Raw genomic sequence first — 19,094 nt, 5'->3', positions numbered from 1 at the left:
CAATTCTTCCTCCTTTCCAAGACAGATCAAAACCAAAAATGTGGAAGTTTCCCGCGAAACAAAATTCTAAAGAAATTTTGTTTGGGTCGATCAAAATGTTTCCTTCCAATTTTAATCTTTAAAATGTTTTTAAATAGAAAAACCAATGAATTTCATTTTGAAAAGCTTTTCCAAAAATGTCAAAGTGGGGCATCTCCACGTTACCAAAATGCCTCGTTTCGGTTAAGTTTCCTAAAACAAAATTTTGTTGAAACGGACACTTTTTCAAAACATTTCAATTTCTACAAAAAAGACTTTTTTCATCACAACATCGATCTGATCAGCTGTGGTCAAAATGTGTTCATTGATTCAGCCTGGCTTCCCAGGAATATCTGGTATAATTATTGGGAGTGATTTACAAATCGATGGTTCTCTATGTAGCGCCTCTGGGGAGAGATCTGTATTCTCCAGAGCATATTCCTCCTGGACCCAGTTCTACACAGGCCTGCTGCCAGACATAGCTGAGAGCAGCCCTGCGAATGCCATAACCTGCTCTGGGTGTCCTCACAAAAGGCCCTTATGCCAGCTGGATACTGCTGGGCTGCTGCCTGCCCATGCCTTGGGCACTGGGGAATCTCTGGCTGGAGTGGTGGCAGGGTTAAGATTCTGTCCCATTGATTTAGGCTGGTGTACATGAGATCAGAATACGGCCTGTAGGACCATATCAGCTAGAGATGGACAAGTGCGCCTCTCGCTCGTCTGTGCTAGTGAAGGCCTGTTCCCTATTGTCCAGTCTAATTTAAAAGGAGTGAGCTTCCACTGGCTACATGGGAGACTATGCCACAGCTGAGCCAGTCTGTCAGGACAGGTTCTTCCCAAATATCATCATTTGTTGTTGTTCGTGTTTCTGCTCTTCCTGCACTCTAAGCCGTCCTTCTCCCTCCTGTGTTTCCAGCCCTGTAAGCCAGGGCCCTAACCACTCACTGGACACCTCTGACAGTTTATATACTGCAGCGAGGTTCCCTCCAACAGTAGTAAGAGATTTCAGTGCCCTTTTAAGTGTGGTTAAGTATTACAGCAGATCTTCCCAGGGGAGGAATGAGAACAGGCGGTTCCAGCTGGGAAACACTCCGCAGCCTTCCTGTTACACAAGGGCTTGGCAGCGCCGGCCCGCAGAGCACCAGCTCCATCCCGAGTGGCTAACAAAAGGCAACGGATCCCCGAAAGCAGCCCCGGAGCCTCAATAGGTCTAGCAGGAGAGCTGCAAGCCACGCAACAGCAAGCGGCTCAAAGGCAACAGCAAAGAGCAACCACTGCATGCCATGCAGCCACAGCCAGGGGCCAGCACTCTGTACTCGAATGCTTGAGGTGGGAGACCCCCTTCTCCCTGCCTTGCCCACAGTGCTTTTGCTGTTTGTTTTTGTGTCCAGAGCTGGAGGAGGTACAGTTGCCAAGCAGAGGGGGCTGACACCTCTAACGAATTACAGTTATCCCAGCTCGAGGTGAACTCCAAAGCGCCTGTTTACACAATCGCTGAACTGCCTTCAGCCGCTCTTTGGTGCTGCGAGTCCCTCCAGCCTTGATGGATCCCAGCCGAGTGGGCGCAGAGGCTCGTGTTTATCATGTCAGAGTGACAGGCTTTGGATGGGGGAAACAAGTTGCTGTATTTCCTGGCGTATTGGCCACAGGCGTGATAAGATGCCCACCCAATGCTTGTTCCAGAAAACACCCTTTCCTGCCTTTTTCCCCCAGTCACTGCACAAAAGCCTGTGGTTAAAGAGCACCTCACATCAAAACACTTTAGAAACTACAGCTGCTGGGGATGGCCATGGTGCTCTGATGGGAGTGCAAGGCCCACACAGCATTGGGCCCTCATGGGTGAACTGGAGCAAATACTGGTGGGAACGCGTTTGTGTGGTTTAGAAGTGAATCCCCTGTTCCAGGGGAAGATTCACCCGTGTGCAAAAGGCCGACCCAAGGCCTATCCACCACCTAACTACCATAGAGTTTTATTCAGCTTCCCAGCTCCGTCCTACCTGAATAACTTTGGTCTCACTTAAGCCAATGCGGGTTAAGCCAGTGCCTGAACTTCTGGCTTAAGTTGTGCTAGCAGCCAAGGACTCCAAGCAGCCAATATGGGAGCCATGGATCAGCAGGGCTGAGGGAAGCCCCAGTGACCCCATGTTTCCTCTAGCCGTGTCCTTCCATACATCAGCAGCAGATAGAAGCTACAGCACGGCTCTCCAGTCACTGGGAGTTCCCCATACATTGGGGACGTACTCCCGTGGCTAGTCATGTGGGCTCTGTGGACACTTTCTGCCAGGTCAAAGAAGCCACACTGCTCCCAGGTCTGACAAGAGGTGGAGAAAGTGGGGGGATAATTGTACAGGACCCTGAGCTCAGGGGGAGCCCAAAATGTCTGTGTAAATAAGATGAAATGGGAGGGCGAGCCCAAGTGAATGTGATGTACCAGGGCATATTTCTTTAATGAGCCCATCCCTGCACTAATAGCAAAAAGGAAACGGGATAGAAAACGAGGTTTGTCTCAGGCCAGCCAGTAGGTGGAGACATCACAAACTGGCTGGCTGTTGATACACGGAAGGGAAGGGACCGGATTCGGATGCTAGATTTCTCTGGGAAGTGACTTGTGTTCCAGTTTTATTTCAGCCTAGAATGACTCAAATTCTACCATGACCTGCTCTGCCATCTGCATGATCTCCTCCAGTCCATGCTGATTTCCCTGCTGCAAAGCCTCATGGGTGGTGAAAGGTGGAAAGCACCGAACGGACACTGTGGCCATCCTAGAATGCGTCCCAGTCCCTGCTGCTGGGGCTGACCGGCTAAAGGACAACAGAGTTCAATAGGGTTAGACAAGGGACTGGAGGAGCCGTACTGCAAATAGCGAGGAGGGAGTCAAAACCACAGGCTACACGCACATGCGTGCGTGCACTAGGCCGTGTTGCTAGCTTTAGCCTTGTCAGCATATTATTATAGCCAAGCTCCCTTCTCCAGGTACTTGGAGGAACGAGACCTCAGGGCTGGCCCTTGAGGGAAGAGGCTTCTCCTTCCCCGCTCATCTCCTGACCTCCTCATTTTGTTCCAGAGTTATTTTTGGAAATAAAAGCTTTTCTTCCTCCCCCAGCCCTTGCTTCTACCACGCAAAGTGCCATTTTAAGCATCCTGCCCACCCAACCAGAAAAATGGCGGCGAAGCCAGGGTAGAGTTAACCTTTAGAGCCACTAGAGGAAAGGAGAGGCCTTCTCGACTGATTAACCCTCCGCTAACAAGGCCACCTGCATGGAAAGGCCTCAGCGGCATGATAACACAGGGAGGGGCAGCCACAAATGAGTTGAGCTGCAAGGTCTCAGCATTCTTCTTGCCATTTGGTTCACTGGATGAGAGCTCTGAGAAAGGAAGAGATGAAAGAACAAAAAGGTGGGCAGAGAGAGGGGAAAAACAGAGGGATGAAAGGGAAAGGAGTATGGAAGGGATTCTGCAAAGGATGGAACCTGCAGAAGAAAGGGGGCATGGAGGGCTGGGAGTGCCGGGGGGTGTGTGTGGGTTTCTGGGTGACTCACCGAGGCAGAGGTGGAGCTGGCGCAGACAGGTGCAGCTGGATACCAGGATGGGACCAGCTGGTGACAGCAGCCTGGAAGCCTCAGCAGCACGTAGGACCACAAGCCACAGGGCAAGAAGAGTTCCCAGGTGACAGTTGCACAGACTGGCTTGCTGCTCTTCCTATGGGAGTAAGTAGTTGTCTCTGGGGGGTCATCTGACCTGGTCCTTACTCATGGGTTGGCTGGTGCAACATGCTTGACGGATGAGTCATTGCAGGCTTTGGCTGAGGGCTTAGCTCACGATGATGTGCCCATGCCTCTATTCATCAAACCTCTGCTCTCAGTAGTCACCCGACCAAGTCCCTGTGTGCTTATTATTAATTTCACAGCAGCACCTTAGGCCCCCAGTTATGATTTATTATTTGTGTTGTGGTAGCACCTAAGAGCCCCTGTCCAGACCTGGGCCCTGTTGTGCTAGGTGCTGCACAAAGACAACTTACAGTCTGTGTAAATGAGATCAGGGCCCCATGGTTCTGTGCACACTGCATACACACACTGGGAGACGGACTCTGCCCTTGCAGTCTAGACAAGACAGCTAAAGAGAAACTGAGGCACAGAGCGGTGAAGTGGCTTGCCCAAGGACACACAGCAGGTCAGTGGCAAAGCTCGGAAAAAATGGTCACATATAACAACAGGGAAGTATCCCAATAAATAGTCTGCAAGCCCTCTAGTGGCACGCTCTGTGTTCTTATGTTTTGAAATGTTCCAGAAGAGCCATGCTAATATGTAGCCAGGCCCTGCACGTAGTTAGTAAACCCTGTTATCTGGACCCCAGCGTGCTCATGGAGGCTCCTTCAAATTGCATTTGGTGTGTAGAGGCCACAAGACCCAACAAAACCCCAGGTTTCTGGATCCCCATCCCATGCCCTATCTGCAAGGCCCCACTGCTTGCCTGCTCTGGGGAAGAAAACACCACTGGTGTCAGGCCGGGCGTATCGGCTGTACGGGTCCTTCCGTGTGTAGCTGAGCAGTTTGAAACTCACCCACCTACAGGCAGCCCTGACTCTGGTGAGCGCCCCCTGCTGCCACTAAAACCACGGTGCGGTGCTGGGGCAGTGCTGCCCAGGCGCAGGACTGCAGGGGTCATTGCGCTTTCGTGGTCTGCCCGCGTCACCGTGCGCCGACGCCGAGTCACCGTGGGAAGCCACTGAGACGGCTCAGGCCCCGCGTGCTGACCCCACCTGAACGCCAGCCTCTTTCCCAGGATGCGCTGACGGCAGCCCCGCGTGCTCACTGCAAAGACATTGCACGTCCCTGCAGCTCACTTGTGGCTCCTTTCCAGACGTGGCCTCTCTCGCTCCCCACGGGAGGGTTTTTCTTTGGCTCCTTTTGCCCTTGTTTTCGTGTGTTCTTCGAACGGCTGGAGCCCTGCCCATAAGGGGGGGGGGGATGAGAGAGGAGGGCTCCAGGATCTGACAACCTCGTCACACACACACCCCCTCCGGACCCAAACACTGCCAGGTCAAGGGCATGCTTGGCATCTGTAGGTCGACAGGGTTTCTATGCCGACGCCAAGGAAACAAATCCCCGTCATCCACGGTGATGGAGACGATGGCAGGAGATTGGACAGGCGCCAGATCCCAAACAAAGTCAGAGGGAACGAGAAAAGGCACACGTGCCAGCTGCTACAAACACGTCAGGGCAACGGGGCTCCGAGGCAGAGGAACTGCCTAGAATGTTAACCTCTGCAATGCCACGAGGATGAAGTCCGCTGACAGACCTGAGCACCGATCCTCAAAGGTATTTCAGCACCTAACTCGTTCATTTCGCTGGGAATTAGGCTCCTAAATCACTGTGTGGAGTGGGGACCTGGAGCCTTTACATTCCACCTGCCCTCTAGGGAGGGAGTGGGGTTGGGTTTTTTTAGAACAGCAATTCAATGGATGCGCGATGACCGGCATCTTGGCAGGGAGGAGCGTGGGAGTGAAACTGGAGACCTCCAGAGCTTTAAAATAAAACAAACAACCCAGCTCCTAGACTTGTGCTCCAAGCCCAGCTCTTGTAAATAGTAGCTGGAATAGACACCTATCCTCTGGGGATTGGGCACCACGCGGGACATGAAACACCCGCAGACCAGTGGACTGTAGATACGCCATGTAAAGCCAAAAATCCCCTGTGGGATTTTAACACTCCAAGACTGCAGCTTATGCAGTGAGAAGTTGGACGGTCACGGCCTATTTGAGTTCAGTAGATTGTGCAAAGTGATTTCTGAGTCAGGGCACTAACTTTTCGCTCTGAGGAGGGCAGCTAGTCTAAATTTGTTAGAATAATGTCCCTGGGCAGTGGCTGTAAAGGGAAAGATCTTTCGTTTTCACTTTTCCCATTTGGCGTCTCTCCTGCTCTTCTCCTTTCCTTTGGTTCGCATCCTGCTGTGCAGTACTGCCAGAGCTTTCAGCACATCTCCACAGTAGCCTCATCATTTATTTTGCTGCTCAAGTGCTTTAGGCTTTAAAGACAGCCCGGAGGATATATGCTCTCTGTAGGTAGAGACCCCCTGCCTCAGAGTTGAGTCTGAAGAAGCTGTTGCAGTATAGCTCCATCTGCTGTTGCAAAACGGGCCTCGTAGTTCAACGGAACACGGTTTGTAAAGATGGTACGGAAGCTGGTGAATCAAGGAGCTAGGAGACATGGACCCCCAGTGTGTCGTCCCTACCGCCAACCCCCAAATGCCTGCCCCTTGCAAGAAGTGATGCAGCCTCATAAAAGAAGCAGGATGGAAGAGGGGTGACCCAGAGTGAGGATTCATTTGTCTTGTTGCCATATGTTTCTGGATGCCCTTCCAAAATCCTGGCTGATTCCTGGGCTTTTCCTGGCTCTGAAGATCCAATTCAAGTATAATCCCTCTGAATCTGACAAAATCCTGGCTTCCTCTTGGTACAGGCTGACCTGGCCAGAAGTTGGTCTTGGTCACCTGTGTCACTAGCTGCAGAGAGCCGTCAAATTCCCCTCACTGACACAGCAATGTTAGAGATAAATACAAGAACACCAAGAGATACAATGGCAGCTCCCGGGTGGCACAGGAAGAGGACGTGGTGAGTGGAGGGGCTGTTGCTGGAGGCGCCCAGACAAACTGCAGATCATAGAAGCTGTGTGGCCTAGTGGATAGTGCACTGGACTGGGACTCAGGGGAAGGGGAAATATATGCTCAGTGTCATGAAGGAATAACAGTGAGGTCTATTATGGGGAAATTCACTCCTGTCAGTGGGATCTGGTTTGTGGACTCGGTGTTTCCAAGTCCATACTGCCTTGTAAGCCTGGGCTGACAGCTGCCGGACCTGGCTCTGACTCAGCCCCCGACAGAGGCCTAGGCCCCCAGTGCTGAGGGCTTGCTGCCCTCAATCAGACTGGTGTGTGTGTGGATGGAAGAGGGTCCTGGGCTCAGGGTGCAGCACAGACGTACCCCATGAGGCCTGGCACCACCTGACTTACACCTACCTCCTAGAGCTGAATTGGTGCCCAGGCCTTGTGCTGGCTCCCTCAGGCCGTGGCACAGTCTGAGCAGAGGGGGAAGCCTCTTTGCCAGGGCATTTTGAAATAAGGCGGGTTACAAAGATTTACAAAATGGACAGCAGGGAGCAATTGGCCGGGGGGGGCGGCAGAAACAGAGGGGGAATAGACTGGGTGAACCTGAGGGGGCTTTTCTACCTCAGCCTGATCTGAAAAGAGGAAGGGAAATAGGTAAGCGTCCTCTCCTATTTGAAGGGTTCAGCTGCACATGCCTCTGGTGAGGAAAGACATCACCACAAGATGTCACCAGAACCCTTTGAGCAAAAGGGAGAGAACCCCGTGTGTTGCTGAATGGGCTCATCTGCACCCTGGCCAGGCATTCACCAGCCTTTCCTGCTGTGCCTATCGCCTGCCACCGCCTGCTGCAACAGGCGATGGATGCCAAGGGAGCGTTACCAGACAGTTGTTCTACCACCACGCCGTCACTATGGTGACCGCTTGGCTACATCACTCCTGGAGTAGGCTGGAGAGCAGCAGAGGTGAACGATACTGGGGCATAGGTAGGACTGGCTGTTTGCCATCAGTATGTAATGAGCTGACTCCATACTCTGCATCCAACATATGATAACAAGGGAAGGCATGTGGCCTCCTTTAATTAGAGGACCAATTTCTCCAAAGCCATCTCTGAAGTTTACCTTTTTCTGTGGGAATCCCCTATTGCACCGAGTTATTTCACTGCAGCCTTTCACCCCTCTAGAGACAGGGGGTTAGAAATCCAAGATCACAAATGAATTAAATTAGCTGCTCTCAGTCTAGTCGTTAGAAAACTTTCATTGTTGGGAGTGAAACAATACCAGTCTGCTGTGATGGGCAATGTCTGCTCAGGCTAGGGCATAGACTGGTTTAGGTAGCTAGGCAGAGCTGTGTAGTCTAGGATTGGAGGAGAAAGGCTATTTGGCATTGGAGGAACAGTGTGTCATTCCCTTGAGAAGTGCCGCCCCAAACACATGTTTGGAACGCTGGTGCCTAGAGACGGCCCTGGTTCCGGGGAAGGAACAGTTATATTCAGGGGAAATATTAAACAGCAGTTTCCTTTCAATTGATGAGACAGGAGCCTCTATCCAGTTTATGGCCGGATCCTCAACTGGTGCAAACCAGCGAAGCGTCACTCAAGTCAATGGAATTACTCCCATTTACATCAGCTGGGGATCTGGCCCGTCCACTCCGTGCTCCTGGTGTCACCGCTGGAGGACACCAGCAGTGGGGTCAGAGAGGCTGAATTTAATGCCAAGCTTGCTTTTTCCAGGGTAATTCCTAGCTGAAATTTACTCATGGCCAGATGCCTCTCAGTCAGCCAGGTGAACCTCAGAGCCCTGCACTTAGCAAACGGGACTAGGTGCAGCTTTCTTTGCAGCTACCTGGAGGGGGCCAGTGCTGAAGGGGGAAGGGGCTGCTTTGCTAAGTGCTTTAGAGGTCTGCTTTCTTCTGGGAAGCGCTGAGAGCTTCTGAAGGGAAATAGGCTGGTGCGTGACTCTACCCTTCACACGCAGCTCTTTCAGCAGGGCCCCAGCTCGCGTGTGCGTGCCAACACCTCCTCCTGCTGCCCACCTGCCTGCTGCTAAAAGCAGAGGGAAAACCCCAATCCCTGCCTCATGTCTTTTTCCCACTATGGGTGTGGTGGCCACGGGCCAGGCAAGGGAGGCGAGGGACAGGACAGGACAATTAAACTAAGTGGCCGTTTCCCATCTGATAGGCCTCCTGCGCCCCCTTGTCAGTCTTGTGCCCTGGGAGATAAGTGGAGCTATGGAGGCGGGAGTGGCTGCCTCAGGGAGCCCTCTCCCTGGCGGAGAGACAGCCTTATAGCCACACTCAGATCGGGCTTTGGATTTCAACCAGGCCCAGAGCTGGATCCCTGTTTGGATCAGGGGGCCTTTCATAGAATCATAGAATCTCAGGGTTGGAAGGGACCTCAGGAGGTCATCTAGTCCAACCCCCTGCTCAAAGCAGGACCAAAGCCAACTAAATCATCCCAGCCAGGGCTTTGTCAAGCCTGACCTTAAAAACCTCTAAGGAAGGAGATTCCACTACCTCCCTAGGTAACCCATTCCAGTTCTTCACCACCCTACTAGTGAAAAAGTTTTTCCTAATATCCAACCTAAACCTCCCCCTCTGCAACTTGAGACCATTACTCCTTGTTCTGTCATCTTCTACCACTGAGAACAGTCTAGATCCATCCTCTTTGGAACCCCCTTTCAGGTAGTTGAAAGCAGCTATCAAATCCCCCCTCATTCTTCTCTTCTGCAGACTAAACAATCCCAGTTCCCTCAGCCTCTCCTCATAAGTCATGTGCTCCAGCCCCCTAATCATTTTTGTTGCCCTCCGCTGGACTCTCTCCAATTTATCCACATCCTTCTTGTAGTGTGGGGCCCAAAACTGGACACAGTACTCCAAATGAGGCCTCACCAGTGCTGAGTAGAGGGGAATGATCACATCCCTTGATCTGCTGGAAATGCCCCTACTTATACAACCCAAAATGCCATTAGCCTTCTTAGCAACAAGGGCACACTGTTGACTCATATTCAGCTTTTCGTCCACCATAACCCCTAGGTCCTTTTCTGCAGAACTGCTGCCCAGCCATTCGGTCCCTAGACTGTAGCAGTGCATGGGATTCTTCCGTCCTAAGTGCAGGACTCTGCACTTGTCCTTGTTGAACCTCATCATATTTCTTTTGGCCCAATCCTCTAATTTGTCTAGGTCCCTCTGTATCCTATCCCTACCCTCCAGCGTATCAACCACTCCTCCCAGTTTAGTGTCATCTGCAAACTTGCTAAGGGTGCAGTCCACACCATCCTCCAGATCGTTAATGAAGATATTGAACAAAACCGGCCCCAGCACCGACCCTTGGGGCACTCCACTTGATACCGGCTGCCAACTAGACATGGAACCATTGATCACTACCCGTTGAGCCCGACCATCTAGCCAGTTTTTTATCCACCTTACCGTCCATTCATCCAGCCCAGACTTCTTTAACTTGCTGGCAAGAATACTGTGGGAGACTGTATCAAAAGCTTTGCTAAAATCCAGAAATAGCACATCCACTGCTTTCCCCTCATCCACAGAGCTGGTTATCTCGTCTCTAGCACATCTCTAGCAAATGCCTGGTAATGACAGGGCCAGTCCCTCTGCAAAGCAGGATGGAGTCCCCAGATCAGAAACCATGGGATGCTTGAGCTTAGCCTAAAGGCTGCAGCCCCTTGGCTCAAGTCTGAGAATGAGCAGATTCCTCATACAGCCCGTTATCCAGTGGAGGATTCATGTGCTTTCAGATGCAGTTCCTTCTGAGGGGGCAGGCTATGCACAGTCTCCTCTCCTCTCAGGAAACCTCTTCTGGGTTTTCCCCAGAAAGTGTGTGTGTGGGGGGGGGGGGGGTCCATAGCCCAAGAGCACCTGACTTCAGTCCTTCTGCTCACTTACGCTGTGGTCCTCCTGGGCCCCTCTCCCTCTCCTTTCCTTTCCCAGCTCACACTCCCTCACCCACACAGCTATCGAGAGAGAGTAAAAGCTTTATTCTGGGAAGCCACATTTTGCCAACAATGGCTGTTGCTCTTTCATAAAGATCCTGGGATTTCCAACTGGCCAAGTGCTAGTGTAACCACGTGCAGAGAGCTTGCACAACGCCTATGGCTTTAAATGAGATTTAAGTGGTACCTAGGCTTTCCACTGGCCCCAGGGTACGTGGGTGAATTTCACCCACTGAAATTGTGATTGAATGCAGGGAACAGGGGCTGAGTAGTTCTCTAACCAGGTGGCTGGAAATTCACAGACTCTTAATTCTTGTTAATTAATTCAGAGTGGCCAACCTTTGAAATCTGCTACCAGACAGTACCATAAATCAGCTGGGAGGTTGGCGGCCTGTGGGCCGCTGTGGGTACATTCTGAGGAGTGCTAGTTTATTATGACAGTAGCACATGAAGATTGCAACCGAGATCAGGGCCCCGTTGTGCAAGGCACTGTACAAATACATAGTGAGAGACAACCCCTGCCCCAGGAAGCTTAAAAGTACAGACAAAGTACCCAAGGGAAACAGAGAGAAGTGACTTGCCAAAGATCACACAGCACATTAGAGCAGTAAATAGAATCCGGATGTCCAGGGCAGTGCGCTACCCACTAGACAACATTGCCTTTCCACTTTAAAATATGAATTTTAAGCCTCAGGTTATCAAAACCTATCTCCTCCTATTCAACCTTGTAACAAGCTCAGACACATCAGCGCGGCTCCACCTATCTCAGCTCCAGCTCCGGAGCGCCGTCTGCTGGCCAGTGTCTCGCCTGCCTCAGGCCCCATGTCCCTCCCAGACTCTGGTGCCCCTTTACCTCAGGGTTCTACCCACTGCAGCACCCCGCACAGCACCCTCCCAGGGGAACCCCCAACCCTCTAAACCCACCTGGCCTCCGTGGCTACTGCCAGTCCTCATCTAGCCCCCATTCTCTGGGGCAGACTGCAGTCTGTAATGGCCGCTCATCACTGGCAAGGGGGTAGGACCAGCTGCCTCTGCCTATCCCCAGGCAGGGCCGCCCAGAGGATTCAGGGGGCCTGGGGCAAAGCGGGGGACCAGACATAAAAAAAAGGCACCACCCGCTGCGGCGCTTGTACTCACGGGGCGGCGCTCCGAGTCTTTGGCAGCAGCGGGTCCTTCACTCACTCCACGTGTTCGGCGGCGGGTCCTTCACTCGCTCCGCGTGTTCGGCGGCGGCGGGTCCTTCACTCGCTCCGCGTGTTCGGCGGCGGCGGCAGGTCGTTCACTCGCTCCGCGTGTTCGGCAGCGGCAGCAGCAGGTCCTTCAGTGCTGCTGAACATGCGGGGCGAGTGAAGGTCCCGCCACCGAAGTGCTGCCGAAGACCCGGACTGCCGCAGGGTAAGTAAAAATTAAAAAGGCGCCTCTAGCCAGGGAAGGGATTCTCGGCCAGGGCTCGTGGGGCCCCTGCAGGGCCTGGGGCAAATTGCCCCACTTGCGCCTCCCGGGTGGCCTTGTCCCCAGACTACACCTCTGCAGCCCCACCCCCTGCTTTGGCAGCTAGAGAAAGAGAGAGACCCAGCTCCTCCCTTCTAACAGGGCCAGGTGTGGCCTGGCTGGGGCATGGCCCCAGCTGCAGCTGCCTCCCCAGTCAGCCCAGCCTTCCTCCACCAGAGCGGGGTAACTGCCCGCTACAAACCCCTGGTGTGATTTAGTATAAATCTAAATGCTAGTGCTGGGAAGTTGCACACCACTGACTGGGCATCTAAAAATCTTGCCACTGATTTGAGACAACAGAGACGCTCCACTATTGCCATGTCTACACATCTATTTAGTCTGCCAGCTTTCATATGTCACCAGCCTCCACCACACCCTTATAAAAGAACCCTTCAGGGCAATTTGAGTACAGCGTTTAACATAAAAACAAACAAAAACCTCTGTTAAGGTTACAGGCTGATAGCCAAACAAGAGGTCATGATCTAAAGCTGGTTATTGGCCAGTTTGAAGCTGATACCAGAAGCAATTTCTTCTCCAAGAGTTTTGCAGAATATGGAATAAACACTGGGGCCCGAATTCAAATTCTCTCGAACTCATTGGCAATTGACCTCTGACCTCACTGGAACCACTGACCTCACTGGAACAGGAGCAGGGTCCAGGAGAGGCAAGCTGCTAATGTCCAGCAATAAGGAACTACCTGTGGCAAAAGAGGGCTTTTCCCCCAGAGGCTGATGGAGAATAGATCAGAGGGATCAGAATGGTGGGATTTTTGCAGTCGTGCCAAGCCTAGATGTTCAAAATCAGGAAGCAGGCCCTCTAAATATCGTAAGATTTTTAAAAAAAAAATGATAATTTGGGAGTTCTTTTTATTTGTTTTCTGATTTTTGAGGTCACATTTTCCAATTTCTCTCTGCAGCCATGAAGGCTTTTTCAAATAAGAATCCCCATCCACTTTTCAAAGTGGGAAGCATCATCATGCCCTTTTACCGATAGGGAAACTGAGGCACAGAGTGGTAACATGACTTGCTCAAGGTCAGCCAGCAGATTAGTATCAGAACTGAGACTAGAATGCAGGTCTCTGATAGCCCAATCTAGCCACTAGGCCACACTGACTTGCCATTAAAAGGAAAGCTGAGAAGCCTATGTAATCACATGACTCCAGGAGCTGGGGCTTTAAGAATCTCTCCCTCCTCCCCCACCAGGACATATCACAGGAGCTGGCAACACTGTTCTCCATGGACTTCAATAGGAGCCGAGTTAGGCCAGTTTTGAGCACTCTGGAAAAATCCCATCCCAGTTATTCTTAATCCTCGATCTTCTCTGAGGAGATGCTTTAGCCTCTCTGTACGGCCTCCCCAGTGCCTGAGCCATAAGTGGGATCCTGCTGAGTTTATTATGGAGGCAGAGGTGCTGACTCAGCAAGGTTTCGCAACGCTCGGTTCCCCCTCCTCTCCCCACCATTTAGATCAGGTTGCGTTGTTTAATGGACTGGTTTACAAAAGGCACGTCTGTTGCAAGCCCCCACTGTGTCTTATAAAAGTCAGCGCTGCCAACAAGCCGTGAGCTGGGCTGTATGGGCTCGCTGCTGTACTTTAGAGGCAGGTTATTGGCTTGTAAAAAAGCCTAGCTGGAATGAGCAGCACTCTATATGGGCAAATCAATGCTGCCCTTTGATTTGTTAAATAAAAAAAACAAATTAGATTTCAAGGAATATTCAATATGTTTTGCTCTTTGGTGTCCAGAAGGAAAGGAAATTATTAGCCCATTAACAACTGCCCCTTGGTCTGTTTTCCCTGATTCAAAACAAAGTGCTTAGAAATTTGCAACCGGGTCAGCTTGAAACATTTCGTTTTGCCTCTGATCACTTGCAACACCCTGTAAACGTGGTGGCTTTTCGCTCCCTCACTAAGGGGATTTCTCCTGTTCGTTTTTTCCATGTGTCTCCAACATATGGAGCAATAAAAAACAAGCTCCTAGCTGGTGTTGTGAAATCGTTGGGGGGAAAACAATATTCAGATCTGGGTGACCTGGCGGAGACCTGGGCCTGAAGGAAGCTCATGTTTTTATTAGCCAGGAAATTGCAGGCTCAGCTCAGGTTGTGCCGGGTGTCCACATTTGTCCAAGTTTCACATCATAACTTTCATCTCAGTGGAGTCATTAATATGGAAGGAGAAATCTGCGTGGATGGGATGGTAGCTTGATGGGAGGGATGAAGGAGCGAAAGATGGATTGTTATGTAGATGGTTGGGTGGGTGGATGGATGGATGGATGGCCGGGAAACAGATGAAAACCTGAGTGAAGAATTGAATAGATGGAGGATAAAAATGGAGAAATAGCTTGGGGAGTCTGGGTAGATAGAAGAAAATGAATGAAAGGAAAGGGGCCTGAGGCAAAATGTAGGGATGGTTTTAGCAAAGTGGCAGAGTCTTCTATGGCCCTGACTGTTCGCAGGCATTAGACCCTTGCATATAAATGCTGACTGACCCCGCTGACTCATTGTGGCATGTGGAGATCACTGGGGATTTGGAGGGAAATGGATCTCTGGGCAAAGGGAACTAGATATGGGACAGAGAGATTGTACGCTACAGAAAGAACCTTAGAAGCAGCCTTGTGTGGAAGAAGGCTTGGGCTGGGATTTATGTTGACATCTGGTTGTTTCAACTGCCTATAAATGATCCAACCCAGGAAAATGGGGTGAGTCTGGGGACTGCGCTAAGGGTCAGGACGCAGCCCATTCACAGGGTTGAATAGCTGATCATTAGAAATTATATTACCGGTAGTATTCAAGTAGATACCAAAGGCCTCAGTCAGGGCTTGGGTCCTATTGCACTTGAAGCTGCAGAAACATACAGGAAAAGACAATCACTGAAGAGCTCAGAGTCTGAAACAGAGCATATGGGGCAAAAGAAGTCTAGGATATATTAGCTCCATTCACTCTGTTGAATTAGTTCTTGTACCCTTTAACATTGGGCCATTTCCTCATCTGGTATAAACCACTGCACAGTAGCTTCACTGGAGTCAATGGAGCTGTACTGATTTACGCCTCCGGAGGAGTTCATCCAGCGTATGTTTTTGTCTAACTTATTTTTAACAAACCATCCACACTAATTGCTTTTACTCCGCCTACGGTCATGCGTGCTCTGCATTATCTGCTTTCCTAGCCTATGACCTCAGGCAATAGTTCATAGGGACTTGTCACAAAACTGCTGTTTGCTGTGAGAAGAGCAGGAGATTAACAGGGGACCTCGCACCAGCTCTAACTGCAAACTGCCCCAGAGCATTCCCCAAGACTCTGTATTATATTGGTTCCCTGTTACAAGTTGGCTTGCCCCATGGGCTGGAGAGCCTGGGCCTAAGCTAAACCTGCCTATGATGGCTCCCGCCTGAGAGGAATCAGGTGATTGATTCCAGTATATAAGGAGCAGGAAGCTGCAGGGCAGAGCCAAGCCAGAGGCAGAGGCAATTGCAATCTCTGTCTCTCTCTCTCTCTCTCTCTGGGAAGGGAGGAGGATGAGAAACCTTGGGTTAGGAGGACTTAGGAGTGGACTTTGTTCTCGGGGTTCGAGCTATTATTTTATATTCATAGAATAAGCGGGGTGGAAGGGACCTCAGGAGGTCATCTAGTCCAACCCCCTGCTCAAAGCAGGACCAATTCCCAATTAAATCATCCCAGCCAGGGCTTTGTCAAGCCTGACCTTAAAAACCTCTAAGGAAGGAGATTCCACCACCTCCCTAGGTAATCCATCCCAGTCCCCAAGGAGGAGGATTGCAACCAAGAAAAAGGCTGAAGTGAAGTTTCTTTGAGCAGTCCAAGAGGGGACACTGTGTGTATATGAATGAGGGTGTGCACGCTGCTTTGATTATGGGCATGATGGCGTGTGTTTGTGTGCTCTTTGCATGTGCAATTTTGACTATTAATTGTGCACGCCTGTAGTGTGTGGCTGCGTGAACTGGTCTGAATTGCTGTACCTATGTGTATAGCATGTGTGTGTGTGTGTGTGTGTGTGTGTGTGTATGAGAAAGGTCTGAATGACTATCTCTGCCAGCTGCCTTGAGCTCAGGGAGGGGGATGCTATGGGCTAAATTCCTTGATAAGGACTATGTGAACACAGTGCTTTGTGCTATCCTTTCCTTCTCGTCTTTACTTCTCTCCAGGGGCTTGTGAGCTGGGGCGGAGCTGGGGGAGGCGAGCAGAAGGCTGGCGTTTGTAAAATTGTGTCCAGCTGTCATCACTGGCATTTGTCAAATGAAGTGACCACTCTCAGGACAGGTACTATTTCAAAAGTGGACATCACTTTAAAAAAGTGCTAATGTACGAGGCTGTCAGGTCCCGGCCTCGGGAGCAAGATCAGTTCTCTGATGTTTGGGGGAAAGATAAGGCAGCAGGGTAATCGCTGGCTGTGGTCTGTCTCTCTAACGTACCCCGGGGAAGGGACCTCGTCTGGGCTGTTTCTACAAGTCACTCAGCAGAGTGCAACCAAACCTCATCTTTCAGAAACTCTCGCTCAGTGAGCATCCTCCCAAGCATTAGAGTCATCCCTGGGAAGGAGGTTGTTTCGCAATGGGTTATTCCTGATTAAGCTCACAGTGCTATTTCATGTGTCAGGGACCAATCATATGTTCACAGAAGTAATAATATTCCAGACACCAAACAGACTTGCCTACCATCCTACCATAGCACCTACAAGCCTGGGCCCCCACAGGAGGCAGTGTGGCCTCGTACAGTGGTTCTCAAACTTGGGCCGCTGCTCGTTCAGGGAAAGCCCCTGGTGGGCCGGGCCGGTTTGTTTACCTGCTGCATCCGCAGGTTCGGCTGATCGCAGCTCCCACTGGCAGCAGTTTGCCGCTCCAGGTCAATGGGGGCTGCAGGAAGAGCGGCCAGGAAGTTTAAGAACCACTGGCCTAGTAGATAGCATAAGGGACTGGGACTCGCAAAACCTGACTTCTGTTCCTGGCTCTGCCATCATGTTACCGCTTTGTGCCTCAGTTTCCCTATGTGTAAAATAGAGATAATGATGCTGACCTCCTTTGTAAAGCACTGTGAGAGCTACAGCTGGAAAGTGCTGGAGGAGGGTAGTATTGTTATTGTGCTAGACACTGTACAAACACAGTACGAGACAGCTCTTGCTCTGAAGGGCTTAGTAGTTTAAATAGACAAGACAGAGAAAGGCAGCTTGATTATAAAGGAGAAGGTGAAATAGAAAGAGATTACATGGCTTCTCCAAAGCCACTGGGGGGAGTCTCTGGCAGAGCTGTGAGTCACCCCAGATCTCCCGTGTCCCACTCCAGGCCCTGAACCAAGAACCCATCCCCCAGCTCAGAGCTGAATGAACAACATATTTAATAGAAACAAAAAGTTATTTCAAACTGAAAAATAAAAAAAAATAATTTAAAAAAGGTCAAGATGGGTCATTTCATTTTTTTGGGAATCTTTTTAAAGTTTTTTTTTTCCCCACAATGAAAAAATGTGACAAAATTGACATGTTTTTGAGAAACATTTTGGTGTCGCCAAATATGCATTTTTTGCAGAAAAAAAGTTTGGCCTTAAAAATTTTGCCCAGCTTGAATTGCAAACTCCTCAGGCCAAGGACTGTTTCTTACTATGAGTGTTCCCAGTGCATAACGCAAAGGAGATCCTGATCTCCCATAGCTGCTACTGTAATCCGAAGAGCAGTGACAGGACAGCAATACCACCTGTGATCTAAAAGGGGGCCATATATTTTCTTATTTCCTCCCCATTTTCACCGAGCTGCTTGGCTCCTGCCCTTAATAATGGATCTTGGTGGATTGTGTTCTCAACTTCATCCCATGAGCTCTGCACTCTTTCACAATCAGAGCTGCCAGCTCTACAAAGTGACCTTTTAATGGCACCTAATCTGGTTTAATTTTAAAAGTTCCCCTCCCTTTTCATCCTCCTTCTCTAACTCTCTGTAATTCCAGACAGGGAACATGATTTGGAGGGGTTTTTGCTATCTCCCCCAGGTACTGAGACAGATGGGCAGGGCCATCTGAAAGCTGTTCCTTTAGCCTCCTTGCCTCAGGAGCCAAAGAAACATTATTTGTTCATTTCCCATCTTTGCTCTTTACCTGGTTAGCACAGAAGTGATCAAACCCTAACCTGCAAGGGTCTGGTCTGATTTCAAGAGGTCAGCAGTGGACTGCTAAGCGGGCCACCTGGTTATATTGTTCTGGCCATTCAGGGTAGAGCTACGCTGCGGTAAACAACAAAACATGACACCAAGTCTTAGAGATGGAGTCAGTTGGTTCAGGCTGGTGGGGCTTGGGCTGACGGGCTAAAAATAGCAGTGTAGATGTTTGGGCTTGGACTGGAGCCTGGGATCTGAGACCACCCCCCGCATGGGGTCTCAGAGCTTGGGCTCCAGCCAAGCCCAGATCTCTACTCTGCAATTTTATAGCCCTGCAGCCCAAGCTGCTTGAGCCTGAGTCAGCTGACAGGCCAGCTGTGGCCAGGCCACAGGTCTTTTATCACAGTGTAGACGTGCCCTGCAAAGCCGACCACTGTTCTGGTCATTCAGAGTCAGCTTCAATGCCCACTGAAATCAATGGGAGCCTTTCCATTGACTTCCCTGGCATTAGATTGGGTGCTCAGTCTATCTGGGCTTCCCCATTCTGTTCATCTGGCAAAATCCACTTCTCTTAAGATTAAGAAGGGGAATTTAATCTTTATATTCAACTCCGGTGAGATTTCCAACCCTGTGCAGTAGGCCAGCACACTATTTTGAGTTTCTGGATAAAAATGTTTTTTGGCGAATTTGTTGAAAAATGCACCAAAACTATTTAGAAATTTGGATCAAATTTGGGGAATAGTTTTGATATAGAAAAGTTTGAAAACAAATGGGAAATATTGAAATGTTTTGTTCTGACATTTTCAAAACGAACCCTTTTGACATTTTGTTTTGAATCCACATTTTCAAAATGACATGTCATTTAATAGAGTCCATGGCCAGAAAACCCATTTTGAATTGGCATTTTGTTTAGAAAATGTCATTTTAAATCAATATTGGAAACATTTTGTTTG

The 19,094-nt window shown here is 50.2% G+C and overlaps 1 long non-coding RNA gene across 1 annotated transcript in view; it reads right to left on the bottom strand.

The window, feature by feature from the left end:
- Nucleotides 1–14,205: 14,205 nt before the first annotated feature.
- Nucleotides 14,206–19,094, bottom strand: part of LOC123350818 — a 28,097-nt gene continuing 23,208 nt past the window's right edge. Inside the window, exons 3-4 of the long non-coding RNA XR_006573844.1 lie at nucleotides 14,830–14,891; nucleotides 14,206–14,346 (exon numbers count right to left, since the gene is read on the bottom strand). This is a non-coding gene — a long non-coding RNA (uncharacterized LOC123350818). The remainder of the gene's footprint in view (nucleotides 14,347–14,829; nucleotides 14,892–19,094) is intronic.

This window comes from Mauremys mutica, chromosome 16 (genome assembly GCF_020497125.1).
Source record: "Mauremys mutica isolate MM-2020 ecotype Southern chromosome 16, ASM2049712v1, whole genome shotgun sequence".
NCBI lineage: Eukaryota > Metazoa > Chordata > Testudines > Geoemydidae > Mauremys > Mauremys mutica.
Note: the sequence above shows the minus strand (reverse complement) of the source record. Positions and strands in the feature narration are given on the sequence as shown.